This window comes from Phasianus colchicus, chromosome Z, assembly GCF_987193195.1.
Source record: "Phasianus colchicus chromosome Z, bPhaCol1.hap1.1, whole genome shotgun sequence".
Classification (NCBI taxonomy): Eukaryota; Metazoa; Chordata; class Aves; order Galliformes; family Phasianidae; genus Phasianus; species Phasianus colchicus.
Genome location: NC_143476.1, coordinates 49,161,321 through 49,182,502, shown reverse-complemented (window position 1 = coordinate 49,182,502; position 21,182 = coordinate 49,161,321). Strand labels below are relative to the sequence as shown.

Genomic DNA, 21,182 nt, shown 5'->3' with positions numbered 1-21,182 from the left:
CAGCCTAGAGGAAAGAATACTAAAGGTGCATCTGATTAATGTTTATTTACATCAAAAGGGAAGTGGGAGGCAAACAGATGATGCCAGGCTCTGTGGTGTGATAGGACAAAGACTAATGGCCTAAAACTTGAACATAGGAACATATTACCATGAAGAAGAACTTCTTTACAGTTAGGGTGACAGCACTGGAACAGGTTGTCCAGAGAGGCTGTGAACTCTCCTTTTCTGGAGATATTCAAGGCCCATCTGGCACCTTTCTGTGCAGCCTATTGTAGGGTACCATCTTTGGCAGGTGAGTTGGACTTGATAATCTCTTGTGGTCCTTTCCAACACCTGCAATTCTGTGATTTTGTGATATCTAAAATTATAATCTGATCATATTGCCTGCCAATCTTCCTGGTCCCCTCTTCTGACTCACTGGTAAAGACTCACTGGTAAAGACACTTAAATCAGCATTTCTTTTGAGAAAAAGATTGGATTTGTTTGCGGTGATGAGCTTTCAGCATGTACAGTAATGTAAGCCTTACTCATTTTGACATTGAGATAGAAGACACTGAAAGAAAATTGAGGAGAAAAAGCTCTGCCAGAGACATTAGAAAAAATCTGTGATCACTTTTAGGAGCTGGGATAATTGAAACTGTTAAATAAGCATGAGACATCACAATGAAGACTTATTTATTCTGCAGCTAATTTGTGATTTATACATAAAATATAAAGATATATAATACACATGTATATAAAATAAGCATAAATTATATTTTAGGAAATATCCTGTGTATTAAAATGCATAGCTTTTTTAGTATACAAAAGTATACTAAATAGTATAAGAATATTCTATGTTGATAAATTATATGTATACAATTAATATTCTGCATTTATATTGCAACATATATATATGTGTTGGTTTGGGGTTGTTTTTTATTTTGGTTTGGCTTAGTTTGATTTTGGAGGTGCTATTGGCACAAAAAGATTGTGAAAGACTGATAACACAGAAATACCAAGACTCAAAGAGTCTGTGAAGGAAAATCAAAGCTCACCATTCTAAAATATATTTTAGGCAAATTTTTTGTATTTTGTTTTTTTTTATATATATATATATAACAAATCTTGATACTTTGTAAACTCACTGATTTTAGCAAAAATTTTCTTTCATTTGTCTAACGAACAGGTATATCAATGGAGAAAAATGAAAAGGTACTGCTTTTCAATAGGTGCTGCTGTAAGTTTAAGGAAGTTCTCAGGGGAAAATTTCAGATAAAATACTATCTGCACATAATGAAAAGATGAGTCTACTGGGTTCTTTTGGGAACTTTTGATGAGACATAACTGAGACACTTTGGCGTAATGAAATACAAACAGATTAAAAAAGTGACTGGAAGAGTCTTAAACTCTTTCCTGTATTGCTGGCTTTTTTAGTATTTGTAGGTGGACTTTTTGAGAGAAGTGAAAGGAAGATAAAAGAAGAGTTAAGGAGAAAGGACAGATAAGAAGAAAAAAACATCGAAACTGCACATACAATGAGATAGAAGGAGTGACAGAATTAAAAGAATATAGATAGTTCAGTCTATTTTAAAAGAAAAGATAAAGAAAGAAAATACAGCCTTCAGTAATTAAATAAAGTTCTATTTTTTTTTAAGAAAAAAAAATATGTTGGAATTGATTTTATTAAAGAAACAGACCTAAATATACTTTTTAACACAGAGTTAGTAGTTTTACTTCTCTCATTTATTTGTTTCATTGTAGTTCAGTTGGTTTTCATCCAATAGCAGCTACAGCTTCAACATCTGTCAGAACTGTTCTAGTGATCTGCAGCCTTGTCCATGGAAAGATGAACAAATGTTTGGAGGTTAAAAACAAGAAACAAGCCTGTCTGAAGGACTGGAATATATCAGCAGATGCAACACTGTAAGCCATGCAAGTTATGCAATGAATTTTAGGAAAAAGTTGTACATCTATGAAAAATAATGATCATAAAAGTCATCTTTAACAGAATATGTATTTTTTTTTTAATAACAGAATAAACCATTTAAGAAAAAATGATTTCAGAAATATAGTCGAACAATAATGAAGTGACTACAAAGTTTTTGCTGCAGGAAAGTTCAAAACTGAGATTATTTTTGTATTAAACTAGATGTTTTTTCTACAGAAACAGAAATTAGATGAGTTAATGCATTTATACTGTATATGGCCCAGATAATCAATGTCACAACATGGAAATACTAAGATACCTTTGAATCCCTTTGACTTTAATGAGAGCTCCATTCTATAAAGTGGATTAAAGCAACCTAAACTATAAATATAAGCACTAATGAACTTAGAATGAAATGAATCTTAAGTTCACTCACTACTCAATATTAGGTGAATATGATTACGTTATCACCTTATAATTGTTGTCTTTTGTTTATATGAGATCTGTCATAGTAAGAGCATGTATAGTAAAAGTCACACTGCTTTTTCGGATATTTTTGAACATATTGTTTAGGAAAGGAAGATTTTTAGTGTTGCTACTCAAAATGATTGAATTCAGATTTATTTCTGCCTATGAAGTAAATCTTTATGTTATTAAAATTTGAGAGCAAAATAATTTCTCTCAAGAACAATAATTTAGGCTCTTGGTACAGAGTCTTAAGTTCTTTACTCTGAGAGTGGTGAGGTGCTGGAATAGGCTGCCTAGAGAGGTTGTTGATGTCCCATCCCTAGAGATCTTCAAGGCCAGATTGGATGGGGCCCTGGGCAGCCTGGTCTAGTATTAAATGGGGAGGTTGGTGGCCCTGCATGTGGGAGGGGGCTTGGAGATTCATGATCCTTGAGGTCCCTTTCAACCCTGACCATTCTGTGATTCTGTGGTTCTGTGACTCTCAGTGAAGAGAAAGGACAATTGATCAATAATGAATAATGGAGAATAATTTTGAGATACATGAAGATCAATGTAACATTTCATATATTACCGAGATTATAAAGCCTCTGAATATACTATCTTCAACAATGCAAAGCCTCCTAAAATTTAGTAAATAAATAAATAAATAAACATGAGACTTTAATTAAGGAGTTAAATTTTGCTGACACTGTAAATACAGTTAATTTGTTATTATGCTTTGAAGTAGGATATATCTGAAGTGCTCCAAAGTAGGTTTGTGGCTAACATTGGCTCTAAAATACTACAGAGCTAACTATTGTGCAAATTTCTTAGTTGATTCAAGTCACTATATCAAGACGCATTCAGAACTGTAGATAGAAACTGCATCTTATTAATTACTCTATATTCACAACTCCATGTATTTCATAGATATTGCTGCAGGAACTGAAAAAATGTCTTAGAACAGAGATGAAATTTCAGATATAATGTTTTACACTAAATACAGAGGTTTCATATAGACAAGGAACTTGATTTCACTAACTGCTGAACCTGGGATAATTATTTTCTACTGGATATACAGAGGCTCTGCTGAATCAGTTCTCTCATAATGTTTGTGTAATTGCAAAAAAGAAAGGAGGGAGCGGGAGAAAGAAGGAAGTGTTTTTTCTATCTGGAAAATCCAGAAAAAGAAAAAAGAAAAAAAAAACCAAAAACAACAACAACAAAAAAAACAAAACACTATCAGTGAAAATGAAAGATTCTACTCTCCTCTATGAGATGAAGTTGCACACAATTAAGGAACAGCTGGGGTAACTGGGATTGCTTCATCTAGAGAAGAAAATGTTTGAGGGAAACCTTACCATTTTCTACCGGAAAGGAGGTTGTAACAAGGTGGTGGTTGACTTCTTCTCCAGGTAACTAACAATACAACAAAAGGTATTAAGTTTCAACAGGAGTGGTTCAGTTTAGGTAGTAGAAAAGACTTCTTATTAAAAAGATTAGTGATGCATTGGAACAGGAAATTCAGGGAAGAGGTGGAGATATGGTGATATCTGGGGGTTTTCAAGAAACATGAAAACGCGACACATAGGAATATGGTTTAATGGACATGGTGGTGATGGGTCAATTGTTGGGCTGTTAGAGGTCTTCTTCAACCTTAATGACTCCATGATTCTGCAAATTAGACAACTTTCTCAATATTGAACCTTGCAGAACATGAAATAGTAGTTCTGCTGTTTGACTTGGTTTGTCCTTTTAGGTTTTATTTCCAAGAATGATACTGATTACACTTCTTAGTCTTTACAAAACTTCTCAGAAACAATTCTGTGTTTGCATACATACACACTACAGGAAGAATTAGTTATATTCTGAGTAGTAGATCCATAGATTTGACAGTAGGAAATTTAAAAAATAATAATAATAATAAAAACTACAAAACAACAACAACAACAACAACAAACAAACCTTATGAGAGAAAAAAGCAAAGAAACAAACAAAAAAACCCTATAAAATAATCTTTTACAGAAGAAGAGTCTTGAAGAACATACATGCAGTCTCTGCCTGTATCTACGTGGAGACAGCTACATCTGCTTCTAGAATTTTTGTCCCAGAAAATGGAGACAGTGTAGTTTCTTCAAATAGCAAGAAATTTTCTACATTGTAATATTATATATCAGATTTAATAGGGATTGAAATTTTTCTTCCATGCCAGCCTCAAAATTCTTTCTTATGCTTTTGTCTGGAATTGAAAATTTTAAACAAAATGGATCAAGTTCATCACAGGTAGCTTCCGCACAGACATGGAGAATTAGAACTGGAAGCACAATGTTCATTTAACAAAATAATAATTAAAAAATAATTTAAAAAAACTTATTTTGCCTAAAAAACACAGTATGCTGCATCACAGGATCTGGGTAAATAAAAAAGAAATATATTTTCTAGTAGAATTCTAGGGAAAAATTGATCTCATGAAAGGTGCAAGCAAAATCAAAGGCAGGCCACAAAGAGAAAAAGGACATAAAATTCAGTGCAGAACAGTTTCCATCTTGACTGCAGATGAGAAATAGTTGTTGTTTCACATTATATAACTTTTATTGTAGAACTCTTTGAGCACATCTCTGAGAAATATCCTGAAAAAGTACTCAAGTAAATAAAAGATAAAGAACTACAACTCAATAAAATTGCCTTTTACAAATTTACAATTATTTCGTTAACATTTCAGACACTGTCCTCTGTGCAATTGTATCTATCAGGAGTTCAGTTAATCCATATATACTGAAATCATAACTCCTCAATGCATCTGACCCAGGACAAACCTATGCTTGAATTAAGATACACGAGATAACAAGAAATGTATAAAGAGTCTTTTCACTTCTAGGTGATCATTCTGAATTGAGTGACTGAATATCACTATCTAAAGATTTTTTTTTGATTACATATGAAAGATTCCATTGATCTTATACCAGTTCTTTATGAATAGATCCAGCATTCTGTAAACCCAAAATCAGTTTGGTTATACCCTCTTTTGGATGTGCTCCAATGTCTCTTCTGTATAAATACCCTACATCTGGACACAGTATTCCAGGTGAGGTCTCACCAGCACAGAGTAGGAGTCAGGATTACCTCCCCTGACATCTTGGCCACGCCTCTTTTGATGCAGATTTGAATAAAGTTGGCTTTTTGGGGGCTGCAAAGAAACAGTGCTGGATCATACTGAGCTTGCCATCCACCAGTACCTCCCAAGTCCTTTTGGGAAGGGCTATACTGAACTCTTTCAGATCCCAGCTTGTACTGATAATGGGAATTGCCATGATCTGGGTGCAAGACGTTGCTCATGGATTTGTTGAGCTTCATGAGGATCTACTACACCTACTTCTCAATTTTTTCTAGGTATTTCTCAATGGCATCCCATTCCTCACACATATCAACTGCACCACATCTGAAAATTTGCTGAATAGGGGCTCAATGCCCCTATTAAAGAGCATAGGTACCACTCTTCACCATTACTTGTCAGTGATGCCCACCCAGGCATTTAGCAATTGACCACCACTCTCTGAGTACAATCTCACAACCAGTTCTTCATGCACCTAACAGTTTAGCCATCCAATCCATACATTTCCAATTTGGAGAGAAGGGTGCTCTCCAAAGGAGTGGGAACCAAAGTCCAGATATATGCCATCAGTAGCTCTTCCTTTGTCAGTTGATTTAACTGCATACCTAGAAGGCCACTAGGTTGGTCAAGCAGGACTAGCCCCTGGTGAAACCATGCTGGTTATGTTGCTTATCTTTAGTGAATATCAAGAGTAACATCTTTATAGCTAATATTAAAACATAATTGATATTATAAACCTGTGGAAAGAATTGTTGGCTATATATATATATCAAGATCAGCTCAAGATTAATTTCAATTCACCTTGTATCAGAGTGCCTGAACTAAATAAATTTATCATCCCACTATTCTCTCATTCTGATTATCAATATATTTTTTCTCCTATGTGAGTTTCACGATTTATAATATTGGTCTTGGTTTGTAAGAGAATGAAAGTATATGACAAGAGTGAAAATATAAGACATTCCAAAAGGTCGGCTATTCGGTACTGTTATAAAAATTTAAAAATACAATTTAAATGTTAACCTGATCAAAAGAAATTTAAGTGGCTCAGCGTAGTGTAAATGTCAAGTCATGGTTTGAACAGTGATAGGTAGGAAGGCAGGGCCAACCCAGGGGAGCTTAGGTGCAAGCAATGCACTTGAATGACCGGAAAGGTGGAGCTGAGATCCACCGCTTCCCAGACTTCATCCATTGGCAGTGGATGTGAGGATATCTCATTTAGAGATCCCTGTCTACCTGAGGATCTTTCAGGCCTTCCGAAGGTATGCAGTTTTTTTCTTTTATTTCTGTGACCACTGCTGTTGTCTCTGAGCAGATTCTCATTAGCTATGGTCTGGGACCTTGCTTCTCTGCGGCCCTGTTGCACTTTCAGTTGCATTACACTCAGAAAGCTTTTGAACAGTTGAATTTATTGTATTGCTTACAGCAAAACTTTGCATATGCCATTCTCATCTATACTTTCTGTCTTTTCCTATTATCAACAGTTTACAGGCTGCTTCAGCCCAGTTCCATGACTAGCAGGGCAGGGGAACCCATGGACCCATGCCCTGGGAAATGGGAAAAGGGTAAAGGGGAAAAGATTTGGGAGATGGACAAGGTTAGGGAGGTAATTGTCTCCTTCTACTCTGCCTCATGAGACCCTATCTGGTGTACTGCATCCAGGACTGAAGATCCCAGCACAAATTTGCACACAGAGCTTTTTAAAATGATCCAGGAGAGGGCCACATGGATGATCAGGAGGCTCCTGGAGCACTTCTCTTAAGAAGACAAGCTCAGAGAGCTGGGCTTGTTCAGTCAAATGAAAAAAGGCTTTGGGGAGACCTCATTGTGGTCTTCCAATTGTTGAATGGAGCTTGAAAATACAGGAGAGAGTGACTTTACATGATCTGATAGAATTGTGACAAGGAGGAATGGTTTTAAACTAAAAGAGGGGTGATTAAGATAAGATAGTAGGTGAAAATTTTCTAAGAAGGCATTGAGGTACAGGAGCAGGCTGCCCAGAGAAGCCGTGGATGTCCCATCCCTGGAGATTTTCAAGGTCAGAATGGATGGGGCCCTCAGCAACCTGATCTAGTCATCTGCAACCATGCCTATGTTAATGGGTTGGAACTAGATCTGTAATGTTCATTACAACCTACACCATTCTATGACACTGTATTTGTATGACATATATGGTGAAAATGAGATACATGGTGACAATGACATAGTGATGTGTTCTTCCTTTTTCTCTACATCCAAGGTCTTTATCAAATCTTACAATTCTAATTATTAATTTTATATCTTTTTTGATGCACTATCATCACTCTTTTTTTAGAAGTATTTTGACACCAACTGAATGACTACCAAATGGAATTTCATGGAACCAATTCTAAAAGTAATGAAATAATGTGCAATATATGTTCCCAAACCATGAAAATAAATGCACAAAACCACAGTTCGCAGTGTCAAAACTTTTGATTTTTGGAAATGCTGATTTGTAGTAACAGAATATATGTATATATAAATTATATTTATATACATGAATATAATTCTGAGAACATTTTGTTACCAAGAGAGCAGAAATACATACAAAATAAATGACAGTTCATCAGAAAAACTGCATGTTGAATTAAAGGCAAAAAAAATAAAATAAAAAATCAATAACAAAATAAAAGATTTCAAAAGACTACAGGGAAAAGGAATCCCTGATGACTCCTTCACAAAATAGTCCCTACAAAGAAGTCCATCATGTATGACGGACTGATAATTGTAGGCTATTCAACTTACCTTTACAAAGCAAAAGGAATTAGCTACAGCTGAATTTTATTCCCTAGCACGGATAAACAGTTTCTACAATCTGAAGCAGCATGCTACATAAGTAATACTACGTGTCACTGAAGAATATTTCAGATTACTCTGTATGGCTTTCACCCTTCTCACTATATTTTATCTGTATCTCAAACCATGAATTCTCCTTTTTGTCTGAACAGAATGGAAGAATAATCTCTAAAAGGAATGGCTCACCATCTATTGAATGCACTTTGCAGATAAGCTTACAAATGGCCCGGAGATGACTCAAGGGTGACAGGTATACTAAGCTAAATTAATACTTTCCCAATTAAAGGATTGATTCTTTAAGTCATTGAGATCCTGCAGGCCTTTTTCTACTTAGTTAATGGTAGTAAAGTGTATTCTTCTGTCATACAAATTACATTTTTATGAGAAACAGTGATAATTTATGATTTCATTTAAATTCCGTATACCTCATTTCTCAGAGTCCTGGGATTCATTCTACTCAGGGCATGACCATTATCTTGTAAAATTGTCTTCAGAGCACATTAATAAGAATCACAGAAAAGCAATTTTTAATTTTTGTGTATTTATTTATTTTTTTTTACTTTAAAACGCAGAAGCAGTGTTGCACTAAACTCAGGTCATACATATTAAGCTCACATAACAAGTTCATGATAGCATTGAGACTGCAGTGCTGACCTCTGTGAGCAGAGCTCAGAAATTGTCCCTTGTCAGTTCTAGATGACTCCAAAATGTAACCACCACTGGCTAGTGCTGTTCAAATCAATAACATTAATTGAGGTATTATATGTAAGAAATGAGGGGAAAAAAAAAAGAAGAGCTGGACGATCTCAACTGGGAAAGAGGAATGTAAAAATGTTAAGAACAATGATTCTGTGGACTCAAGTGTCACTGTAGAACAAGGACGGCAGGTGCTCCAGGAAAGGAACAGAGGTCTCCTGCAGTCTGCGGAGATGCCCAATGCAAAGTAGGCTGTATGCATGAAACCCATGGGCACCACACAAAGCAGATCTCCACATGCAGCCTATGGAGGATCTGGAGGAGCAGTAGGTAAATGTGGCCTGAAGGTCTGCACTCATATATTTCAAGCAATTTTTAATTTAAATATTCAGCATGTAATTTTAGATAGCTAAAATTGTAATTTAAGTTAATTTTGCTTTTGTTTTTGTCTGCTAAGATCATCTAGTCTAAGCGTAGCCCATCACCACCATACTCCTTAAACAATGTCCCTAAGTGTCACATCTACACATTTCTTAAATGTCTCTATTTTAGGACAACTTACTAAAGGGATATGGTAGGTAATTCAAATATGTCCAAAAGAAAAGTAGGAAAAAACATTCTGAGCTATTCCTAAAAGAAAAAGGGAAATTGTTTATTTGAGAACTCTGAAAATAAATACATATATATTTTGACCCACAGTCTTGTTGTTGTTGTTGTTGATATTTCTCATTTGTATCCTCTGTATTTTTAAACTAAAATAAACTCTAGCTTTATAAAGAAAACAAAGGAAAAACAGTTTGATAATAATATATATAACATGGGAAATTTACTTGCACAAAAGGTAAAATTCTTGGCGTACGGGCCTATACAACCTAAAAATTCTTCTTGTGTTCTCCCCACAACCCTCTCCAAAATATATTTTTTCAATATGTAAGTGCATTGGCTTTGTACAATTTATGTAATTTACTGTCTGATTAAATTACTAAATATTTGCTGTTACTAAGAAGAAAACATTCTTCTTACTCTCTTTTTATTTTTATTTTTAGTAACAGCACAATGATTTTCATTTGCACGATACATTTCAAATGTAATGAAAGACAGTTTCATCCACTGATAATTTTGCCTCTCAGCTGCTATAGCAATGAATATGTTATCTGTTGTATCAGTAACATAGAAAAAGATAACCATCATATATTTAAATTGCATTTACATACAGATTAAAACAGTTTAGCCTTCTTTAGTATATATGCAACTTGCATTCATTCATAGCGAAATACTTTTACCTAGTTTGCAAGACCCTGAGCTAAATTGAATAAATGAAATATAATTTATTTCAGGGAACTTTTCATTATAAACTGTTTCAAAAAGCCTTAAGGTTCCCAGCCTAAGAAAACTCATTATTTTACTACTTTTACAAACAATAAGATGTAGCAGGTTGTGAAAACTGGACCCAAAATTTTCATTGTTACTATATTTATCCTTTTATTCTTGCAGAATTATGTTCATGAGGAGCTCAGAATTCACTTGTATTTTGCCTGTACAGGATTTTTTTTTTCTCACATTTCTTCTCTGTATAATAATAACTTAAAACTGTCATATTGTATTCTACACAGAATACGAAGAATTTTGCACTAGAAGCAACTGATTTGATTTGTAGATATCAAAATAAAATAAAGACCTGAAGTGGTTTTGTTCTAATCCCAGAATGGGATTACAGTTTGGTACAAATTACAGTTTGGTAAGGTTAATTGTCTTCATTATCATTCTGTTATTAGTTTACTATAAAAATTATCTTTTGTCAATAATAATTTCAAAAACAAATAAACAGAAAGCTCCATTGCTATAAAGCATTCTTGAATTAGAACATGTTAACAAAATTACTTATAATAGGATGATGATGTAATTGAAGCTTTTATTAATACAGCTTTTTAACTATGCCTATGTTGACATAGTTCAAAATCCTGGCTTGTAAACATTCAAGCAATAGTGCACACTCTGCTGACTTGAGTGTACATATTGATTTCAAGTAAACAATATTAACTTCTGAGTCAGGAAGGTAAGTCACAAGCAAATGTCATATTATTTTTGCCACAATAATCCCCATCAAATAATTGCTCATGAGTTCAAATCTTTCTCTGAGAGAGAAAAAACATTGTCCCTGCTTACATAGTTAAAGTATGGTAGGCACACATCTCCCTGAGAAGGGCACACAAAATTATCCCAAAAACTTAAATCACACTCAATAGAGAAACTCCAAAAAACTCTGCAAAACTTGCAACAGTATATTGATTACAGTTGTTAAAAAATATGCAAATATAAAGGTAGGGAAAAAAAGGAACAGATGCATTGAAGAACAGTTATTAACTTATTCTCTTCATTGAGAAATATGAATATAAAATTCTAAGGGGTAGAGATGAGATTTAAATTAGTAAAGAGTGAAAGGAAGGGAAGGGAGAAGAGAATAAGAAAGAAAAATAGCCAACGGACACCTTCCAGGTAGAAAATGCAAGACCTTATCTGATTCCAAAATATAAGCCAGGCATATCCAAGCCACAGCCCAAGGCTGCATGCAGCATGGCATGGCAATGCCCATCCTGTCCTATGCCATCATGGTGGATCTTCCCTATCAAGAGGGCCAGCCTGACCTCAAATGCACACTCATCACTCAATGACAACCAAATATCAGTATGTGATTAGCACTGTCTGAGCTGAAACCAGTGTGCAGGGAGGGCCTGTGTTCAGTGCCAACTCAAGTTATGGAAAATTATTTTATGCATTTTGATACACTGGGTAACTGTAGACATATGAAAAGTGAAAAAATATATGGCTGTGCATTCTATTTTGGTAAGGGAATTTGAGGACAAGTTTCAAGATTGAAAAAAAAAATATTTATTTATTTTTTAAAAAATATTTTCTACCCCTCAGACAGCCAACATAAATACATTACCTGTGAATTTTCAAATGGGATTTATAGAGTTGCAACAGATATTCAAGTCCAAAATTTGATTGTATAGCTTTACTAGACTAGATTTCTCTTAACCAGACAAAAAAATCCCTTGCTTCACAATCACATCTTACTCATGTCACTTTTTGGCAATATACACATTTGGAAACAACTGTTTCCAAGGATGTAGAAGAGAAAGAGTAAAATTTCATCAAAAATCTCTGATGAACACCTTGGGTAGTCATAAAGAATTGCAGCCACTTCCATCAAACCAGACATTGATCATTAGTTTCACAAAAACTAAGTCAAATATCCAACTAGTATATTGTTTTTAGTTTTGCTTGTTCTTTATATTTTAATAAAAATATGTTTAAAAGATATGTTTTGTTGCTTATGTACATTAACTATACTATATACAAAGGCTACTCTGATAGTAATGCCTCCTGTTTTATGATGTTGGCCCAGGATATCAGAGGTGGACATTGGTGGCATGGCAGTAAAGTTTGAACCTTTCCATCAGAATTCCACTACATGTTCTTGCCATGTGACAGATGGCAGCAGAGGGGTAGTCTGACAAAATGCATCAAACATGGAAGAGCATACAGAATCACAGAATCACAGAATTGCCAGGGTTGGAAGGGACCTCAAGGATCATGAATCTCCAACCCCTTTGCCACATGCAGGGCCACCAACCTTCCCACCTAATGCTAGACCAGGCTGCCCAGGGCCCCATCCAATCTGGCCTTGAACATCTCCAGGGACGGGGCATCCACAACCTCTCTGGGCAGCCTGTTCCAGTACCTCACCACTCTCCCTGTAAAGAATTTCCCCCTGACGTCCAACCTAAATCTCCCCTCCCTCAAGTTAAAACCATTTCCCCTCGTCCTGCAGTTATCAACTCTTTCAAAGAGTTGATTCCCCTCCTGTTTGTAGGCTCCCTTTAGGTACTGAAAGGCTGCAATGAGGTCACCCCACAGCCTTCTTTTCTCCAGGCTGAACAAGCCAGCTCCTTCAGCCTGTCCTTATAGGGGAGGTGCTTCAGTCCCCTGATCATCTTTGTGGCCCTCCTCTGGACCCTCTCCAACAGTTCCCCATCTTTCTTGTACTGGGGGCTCCACACTTGGACACAGTACTCCAGATGGGGCCTCACAAGAGCAAAGTAGAGGGGGACAATCACCTCCTGTCCCTGCTAGCCACCCCTCTTCTGATTGAGCCCAGGATACCATTTGCCTTCCAAGCTGCAAGGGCACACTGCTGGCTCATATTAAGTTTTTCATCTATCAAGACCCCCAGGTCCTTCTCTGCAGGGCTGCTCTCAAGGACTGCTCCTTCCAGTCTGTAGGGATGCCTGAGATTCCTCCAGCCCAAGTGCAAAACTCTGCACTTTGCCGTGTTGAACCTCGTCAGGTTCACCCGGACCCATCTTTCTAGCCTCTTGAGGTCCCTCTGAATGGCATCCCTTCCTTCAACCATGTCAGCTGCACCACTCAGCTTGGTGTCGTCAGCAAACTTGATGAGGATGCACTTGATTCTGTCATCGATGTCATTGATAAAGATGTTAAAGAGCACCAGTCCCAAGACAGACCCCTGGGGGATGCCACTTGTTACCGGCCTCCACCTGGACATAGAGCCATTGATGACCACCCTCTGTCTGCGGCCTTTCAACCAGTTTCTTATCCATCGAATGGTCCACCCATCAAATCCACATCCCTCCAGTTTAGAGATAAGGATGTGGTGGGGGACCATGTCTAAAGGCCTTGCTCAAGTCCAGGTAAATGACATCGGTCGCCTTTCCCTTGTCCACCGATGCCGTCACTCCATCATAAAAGGCCACTGGATTGGTCAAGCATGACCTTCCTCTGGTGAAGCCGTACTGGCTGTCACGGATCACACGCCCATTCCTCATGTGATCAAGCATGTCATCCAGGATGATCTTCCCAGGCATAGAGGTGAGACTCACCAGCCTGTAGTTCCCGGGGTCCTCCTTGCTCCCTTTCTTGTAAATGGCAGTGACGTGACCCTTCCTCCAGTCATCTGGGACCACACTTGACAGCCATGACTTCTCAAATATGATGGAGAGCGGCTCAGCAACCACCTCAGCCAGTTCCTTCAGAACCCTGGGATGCACGCCATACGAAGCAAAGGTGTTTCACTGAATGTCTCCATAAGGAAAAAGTAGCACTCAATCACATTCACTGATACCTGCTGAAGATTGATGGAAACCAAATAGTGAATATAAGCACGCTGAGGCACTGTGTGGTTTCAATAGTGGTGACAAGAACAGTAGATATCTCCACAGGTGCAGCTTTTTACATACATGGCATGTAGCTCTTCTTTATCATTGTCAAAAAATGCACAAATGCTGATGAAGACTATACTGAAAAAGACTATTTTGTAGCTAAGAATTTGCTCTGTCCAATGATGTTAGTGTGCTCTTTGTATCTATTTGTGGCTTTCATGGAAACAAAGAGGAGGCATTACTTTCAGAGAGGCTAAGGTATTTTATATGCTGCCCAAGACAATTCTTTGTAACACAGTGAGGCCCAGGCAATCAGAAGGTGTACACTCATGCTATAAGCTATCTACTACCATACAGCTACTATATGCGGTTTCATTTTTACTTCCCCAGTGCACAGTGGAAATTAGTTTTGATTATAAGCTGCTTTAGTCAACTAAATAATACCGCAATTCATAAGCACATTTCTAATTTTGGTAGTGGTGAATTGGCTATGTAATTTTTTGTTTGTCTGATTGTTTTGTTATTTATTTGTTTCTTTTGTACAGTTTTTTTTTTAATTATTATTATTTTATTTTAAATTTATCAAGTTGCAAAAAATAAGAAAGGTAAAAATTTAGTATTTGCTATTTATAATTGTTTTGTTGGAGCTGAAAATTGTTCTACTGTATGAGACAAATATAAATATATAAAGTAAAAAAACATTTTGTCAACAGGAAAGATAAATAAATGTGATGAAGAATCTGAGAATTAGAACACCAGCAATCTGCAATTTGTCTTACACAGTTCTGTTTTTCTTACGATGGAGGAAATACAACAATTCTATTTCCATTAACAGGAAATCAGTCAAAACAAAGCAACAACAACACACCTCTTCTAGCATTTGCTGCCACAAACTAAAAGCAGTCTTGACAGTAATGTTTTTTAGAAAAAGAGGTACTCTGGATAGGCAGTACTGCTACCAAATCCCCCATGCAGATAAAAGACCAAGGACTTCAAATACTTTTTAGAACTCTGATCATAATCAAGAACAAGAACAAGTCTTTCTCGACCTTGGGTTCTTTGTAACTTATCTGACTCACAGCGACTCACAGATTTGCCTTTCATAAGGTACTAATAGATCTCAGGGTTTGAATGGCTTGAAATTAAATCATTTGCAAAATGCAAAGAATAATAATCTTGCTTTTGCCTCTTTCTTATTTAATAATTGGATGTTTCAGCTTAAATTATATTTTCTAATAAGATGAAAAGTAAAATGTAAACCTTTTTAAGGAGGCATTTATTTACTGTAATTTTAATCTTGGTTCTGCATAGAAGATGATAAGAAAATGTTTTCCTTTTCTTGGACATTTTTTTTGGAGAATCTTCTCAGTTCGTTCTCTCTCTGCCTCCCTTTCTCTGTCTGTCTGTCTGTCTGTCTGTCTCTCTCTCTTATATACATATATATATATTACATTAATGTTTGTAGTAGTAACATAGAATTATTATTTTTTTTAATGTGAATGAACTCAAACAAATGAGTTGAACTAGGACAATACCTCAAGTAATTTATTTATAATGTCTTAAAGGTTTCTCTCTCTGCTAGTATGTTTATTTCACAGCCACATGCCATCAGTATTATGGTGATCATCAGTCTTAGGAAAAAAAAAAAATGCCCAGGAGAAATGACCGGTTCCATTTGGAAAAATTAGTATTTGATGTTTTGCCCACTATAGTAATAATCCAAAAACAAGCAGGATGGACTGGTACACAGCTCAAGCAAAATAAATAAAACCCAAAATTTTTACAGGAGATTACGGAGCCTTTTGGTAAAAATAGATACATAGATAGATAGATAGATAGATAGATAGATAGATAGATGATGGATAGATAGATAGATAGATAGATAGATAGATAGATAGATAGATAAACTGTATAGCATCTTCATCTACCTGTATTTTTTGAGTACATTACCCAAGTATTTTTTCACCATCGCCTTCTGATAGTTATGTATTTCAGACCAATGTAGAGTTATGTATTTCAGATATTTCAGACCACTGTTTACCATTGTTGTAGTTAGCATGCTAACTCAACTTACAAACTAAGTAACAATAAAAAAACTGTTTTGACTGTATGCTAGACAGACATTAGAACATGACAAAACTCAATTTTTAAAATATTTTGTGCACTTCAAAACCCAGGATAACTCCACCTACCTAGAAATATATTACAATTCCAGCCCTCAGATTTTTTTCTATAATTTCTATAAGGTGAAACTAAAAAAAATGCATTATTCCAATAGTATTATCCAAAGAAAACTGACATCTTTAACATGCCACTATGTTAACTGCTGGCATGTCTCTTTTGTCAACACTCAAGAAAAAAAAAAAAAAAAAAAAAAAAAAAGAGAGAGAGAGAAAAAGAATTGACAAATTCACAAAACAACAACAACAACAACAACAAATTTATTTGCCCTCTGTTTTATGTTTTTATTTTCGTTGCTGTTGTTCATTTGTTTTTAAATTTCTGTAGTCTCTGGCTACTTATGTTTAAAGGCTTTTGGTGTTGTTACCTCCACTGAATTTTTTGTAGCTGTCACCCAGAAGGATCTAAAGTCTCTGATAGCCTACTATCTTCTATTATCCACACAGTCCTTCATACAGTTTACAAAACTAAACCAAACAAAAAAATCCCTGAACAAGTTACCAAACATCAGCTAAACACCTCTACTTTACTACTGCAAAAAATATTAGCTGTAGAGGTTTCATTAAGGAAACAGTGAATGCTCCTTTCAAAGATAATCCCAACTTGCAGTGTACTAACTACACTATTTTCTAGTCTTTATTCAGTTAAGTAATTCTAAAACTGGATAAACAGAAATTCTAGATTATATTGGTTTTAGGCAACAAGCCTAACACAGTAATTACAGCACTGATAGCATGCTGGTATCATTATGTTTTCATAACTGAATTTAAAGACTCACAAAACTAAAAGCATTGAGTTGTTAACATGATGACTGTAGATTTGTATTTCACTAACATTGCTTCTATATTTGCTAAATCAATTACTTACAACTTAATGAAATATCAATTTAACATTTTAAATCTAGATAGTTATGTACAAGAGATGCAATGTACAATAAAACCAATATTACACCTACTTCCCTATGGTCTTTAAAGTAAGTGATAGAAAATGCCATTGTCTGGCAATAGAAAAATTGACTACTGACCTACCAATGGAAAGTGATTTTTTTATTCTATATGGAAATGTGTGCTACTAATAGTTACAGAATTGATGAGCAGAATAACAGTCACTTCCTTTTACAAAATATGTCAACTAAAATCTACACAGTATTGATAGATAAGTTATTACGTTTGTTTGTTCTTAAATTATTTATTTATTTATTTATTTATTGCTAACAATGAATACAAAATATTAATAAATTCTATGGTTTTGCTGACACAGTATTCCCAGGTTATGAACATATGATCACAATGAATCTAAGTCAGAAATATGCATAGGGGATAAAATAAGATATTCATACTAAGAATTACATACCACAAAAATAAACAGAAATTTTATCTACTTTCTCAAATATGTTCTTCCCCCTGTATAATTAATTGTTATATACTTTCTTAGAGGTAAATGATTGATCCTATACTAGGCTATATTTGGCCTGTAAGATCATACCTAAAAAAACTTAAATTCACAAAACCTAAGGATTCTAATGGTGTTTAGATGTTAATTTCAAGTTAATTACTGCGCACAACTTAACTACTTGAGAAAAGTAGAAGGCAGAATTTATCAAGAATTATTATTAATGTTTAGGTATGGACTCAAAGTGTAGCATGCTACTACAGACTAAACAGCTCTTACAGAATTGATTATACACCTATTCAATCCTAGGTCACAGGGAACAGGAAGTAGCAAGATAAAACAGAAAGCAGAAAATTTGCCTGAAATATCAAAATAATACTGATAAAATCAGATTCCTAATAGAAATAGGATTTTGGCACTTTATATGATCTTTGGAGCTCCCCATTTGTTGCAATTCAGAAGCATTTCAACTTTTAAGTGTGTGTTTACACCCCTTTTATCACTCTTCTTCCAGGAGTCCAAATATCAAAGTCCACAGAAGAAATGAAATACAAGAGGACATAATGCCTATCATAAATTCCAGATCTAAAACTTCGGTTATCATAGTCTGAAAGATTACAGGGGCAAGATTCAGAAGGGCATTGAAGTATACTGTTGCAGATTATTTTAAAGAAGGCCTTTGTATTCTTAGGATAAAAGAAATGACTGAGAAAAGAAACAGTAACAACCAGACATTGGTCAAAAAGTGATTTTTTTTTTTTTTTTTTTTTTTTTTTTTTTTTTTGTCTTCAGATAATACCAGTAACTCTTTGCCAAAACACTGATCAATCATTCAGGCTGAAGTTTCCAATTTGACTGATCTTTGAAACACAGAAGGTTTACTGCATAGTTTATATGCATTTGAAACAAGATACCATTTGAAACAAGGTACCATGGAGTTAACTAGATCAATCTACGCCTGTGACAGGGGGCAGTAGGACCCTGGGCTCCCGCCCTCCCCGCCCCACCAAATGGGAAGGGAAAGGGAAAAGGGATTGGGAGATGGAAGCTGGGCTCAAGGAAGGAAAAAACAAACAAACAAACAAACAAACAAACAAAAACAGAAAAACAGCAGCAATGATCTATGGAGGAAAACTTACTTTACTAGCTATGATATCGGAATGCAAGATAACACAATATAATACAATCTAATTGAAATTGAGACTAATAGAAAAATAAAATAGGAGAGAGAGAGTTTCTGAGACTGAGTCAAACCTGAAAAGCTTGGTACAGTTAGGAAAGCACCCTCCAGCACCCACTGCCAGGCAGTAAGAGACTGCACCACCAGAAGGGCCAGACCTCATGACTTCTGTAATGTATAGGGGCAGGTATCTGTAATTGGAGCATTAACGCTTTAACTCCCAGTCTGCTACATGATCTTATGATGTTGAATATTGATAACCAAAAACCCCCAAATCGTGACATTCCTCCCCTTATTCTACATCACTACGTCATGCTTAATGTATATGCATATATACGAACAAACAATGATTAAAATGCATTACACAAGCGTCTCTCTCTCTCTATATATACATAGAATTACTGACTGCACTCCCCCAGCATCAAATTTCCTTGTGGTACACATTGAACATCCCTGTTTTTCGGCATCACCCACCAAGTGGACACTGGTCCCTGGGCCACGAAACAGTACCATGAAAAGGTTTGCCCTTTCCAGAAGCTGGAAGGACCCAAACTGCTTTTCCCAACGTGCTCTTTACATGTTCTATAAGGACTTTATCTCCCTGTACAGTATGTAGGGAGCTGGATTGGGTAGGACCATCATGATTAATAGATCCTCTGGTATTGACCAACCAGGTGGCTTCTGCCAAAGGTTTCCCCCAGTGCTTACATGTTGCACCACCCAATGCTTTCAGCATAGTTTTTAACAACCCACTGCATCATTCAATTTTACCAGAGGCTAGTGAATGGTAGGGAATATGATAAATCAACTCAATGCCACGATCTTTGGCCCAAGTATTTACAAGAGAATTTTTGAAATGAGTCCCATTTTCTGACTCAATTCTTTCTGGGGTGCCATGTTGCCAGAGGAATTGTTTCTCAAGACCTAGTATGGTGCTTCGGGAGGTAGCATGGGGTACTGCATATGTTTCAAGACACCCAGTAGTTATCTCCACCACAGTAAGCACAAAACATCACTGTGGGATTGTGGCAAGGTGATATAATCAACCTGCCATGCCTCCCCATACTTATACTTTTGCCATCACCCTTCCCCCAAAAGAGGTTTCATCCTCTTGGCTTGTTTAATTATGGCACATGCATCACAGTCTTGAATAACCTGTGCAATATCATCCATAGTTAAGTCCACCCCTCGGTCTCTAGCCCACTTATATGTTTCATTTCTTCCTTGATGGCCTGAGATCTTCTGGGCCCACCGAGCTAGAAATAATTCACCCTTTTTCTGCCAGTCCAGGTCTATTTAAGCCACCTCAATTTTGGCAGCTCAGTCTACCTGATGGTTTTTTTGTTGTCCTTCAGTAGCTTGAATCCTGGGCACATGAATATCTACATGGTGCACCTTCACAACCATATCCTTTATTCGGGCAGAAATGTCTTTCCATGGTTCAGAAGTCCAAATAGGTTTACCCCTCTGCTGCTAGTTATTTTGCTCCCACTGCTGTAACCACCCCCATAGAGCATTTGCCACCATCCATGAGTCAGTGTAAAGATAAAGCATTGGCCACCTTTCCCATTCAGCAACATCTAAGGCCAATTGGACAGCCTTTACCTCTGCAAAATGGCTTGATTCTCCTTTCCCTTCAATGGCCTCTGCAACTTGTCGTGTGGGGCTCCACACAGCAGCTTTCCATCTGCGATGCTTTCCCACAATACGACATGATCCATCGGTGAACAGGGCATATGTCTTTTCATTTTCTGGTAGTTCATTGTATGGTGGGGCCTCTTTAGCTCATAATATCTCTTCTGCTGGTGATGTTCCAAACTTTTTACCTGCAGGCCAGTCCATGATCACCTCTCGGATTCCTGGACAACTGAGATTCCCCATCCGCACTTCTTGTGTAATCAGTGCAATCCACTTACTCCTAGTAGCATCAGTAGCATGATGGGTGGAGGGAACCTTTCCTTTAAACATCCAGTTCAGCACTGGTAGTTGAGATGCTAGAAGGAGCTGCATTTCAGTACCACGTACTTCAGAAGCAGCCCAAACCCCCTCATATGTGGCTAAGATCTCCTTTTCAGTTGGAGTGTAGCACTCCTCAGACCCCCCATATGCTCGAGTCCAGAATCCCAGGGGTTGGCCTTGGGTCTCTTCTGAGGCTCTTTGCCACAAACTCTAAGTGGGACCTTTCTCCCCAGCAGCAGTGTAGAGGATGTTCTTTACATCCTGTCCCATCCATACTGGCCCTACGGCCACGGCACAGGCTATCTC

General features: G+C 36.5%; 1 protein-coding gene across 1 annotated transcript in view; it reads right to left on the bottom strand.

The window, feature by feature from the left end:
- Positions 1-21,182, bottom strand: part of CNTNAP4 (contactin associated protein family member 4) — a 212,732-nt gene that overhangs the window by 93,582 nt on the left and 97,968 nt on the right. The gene's annotated exons all lie outside the window — the stretch shown is intronic.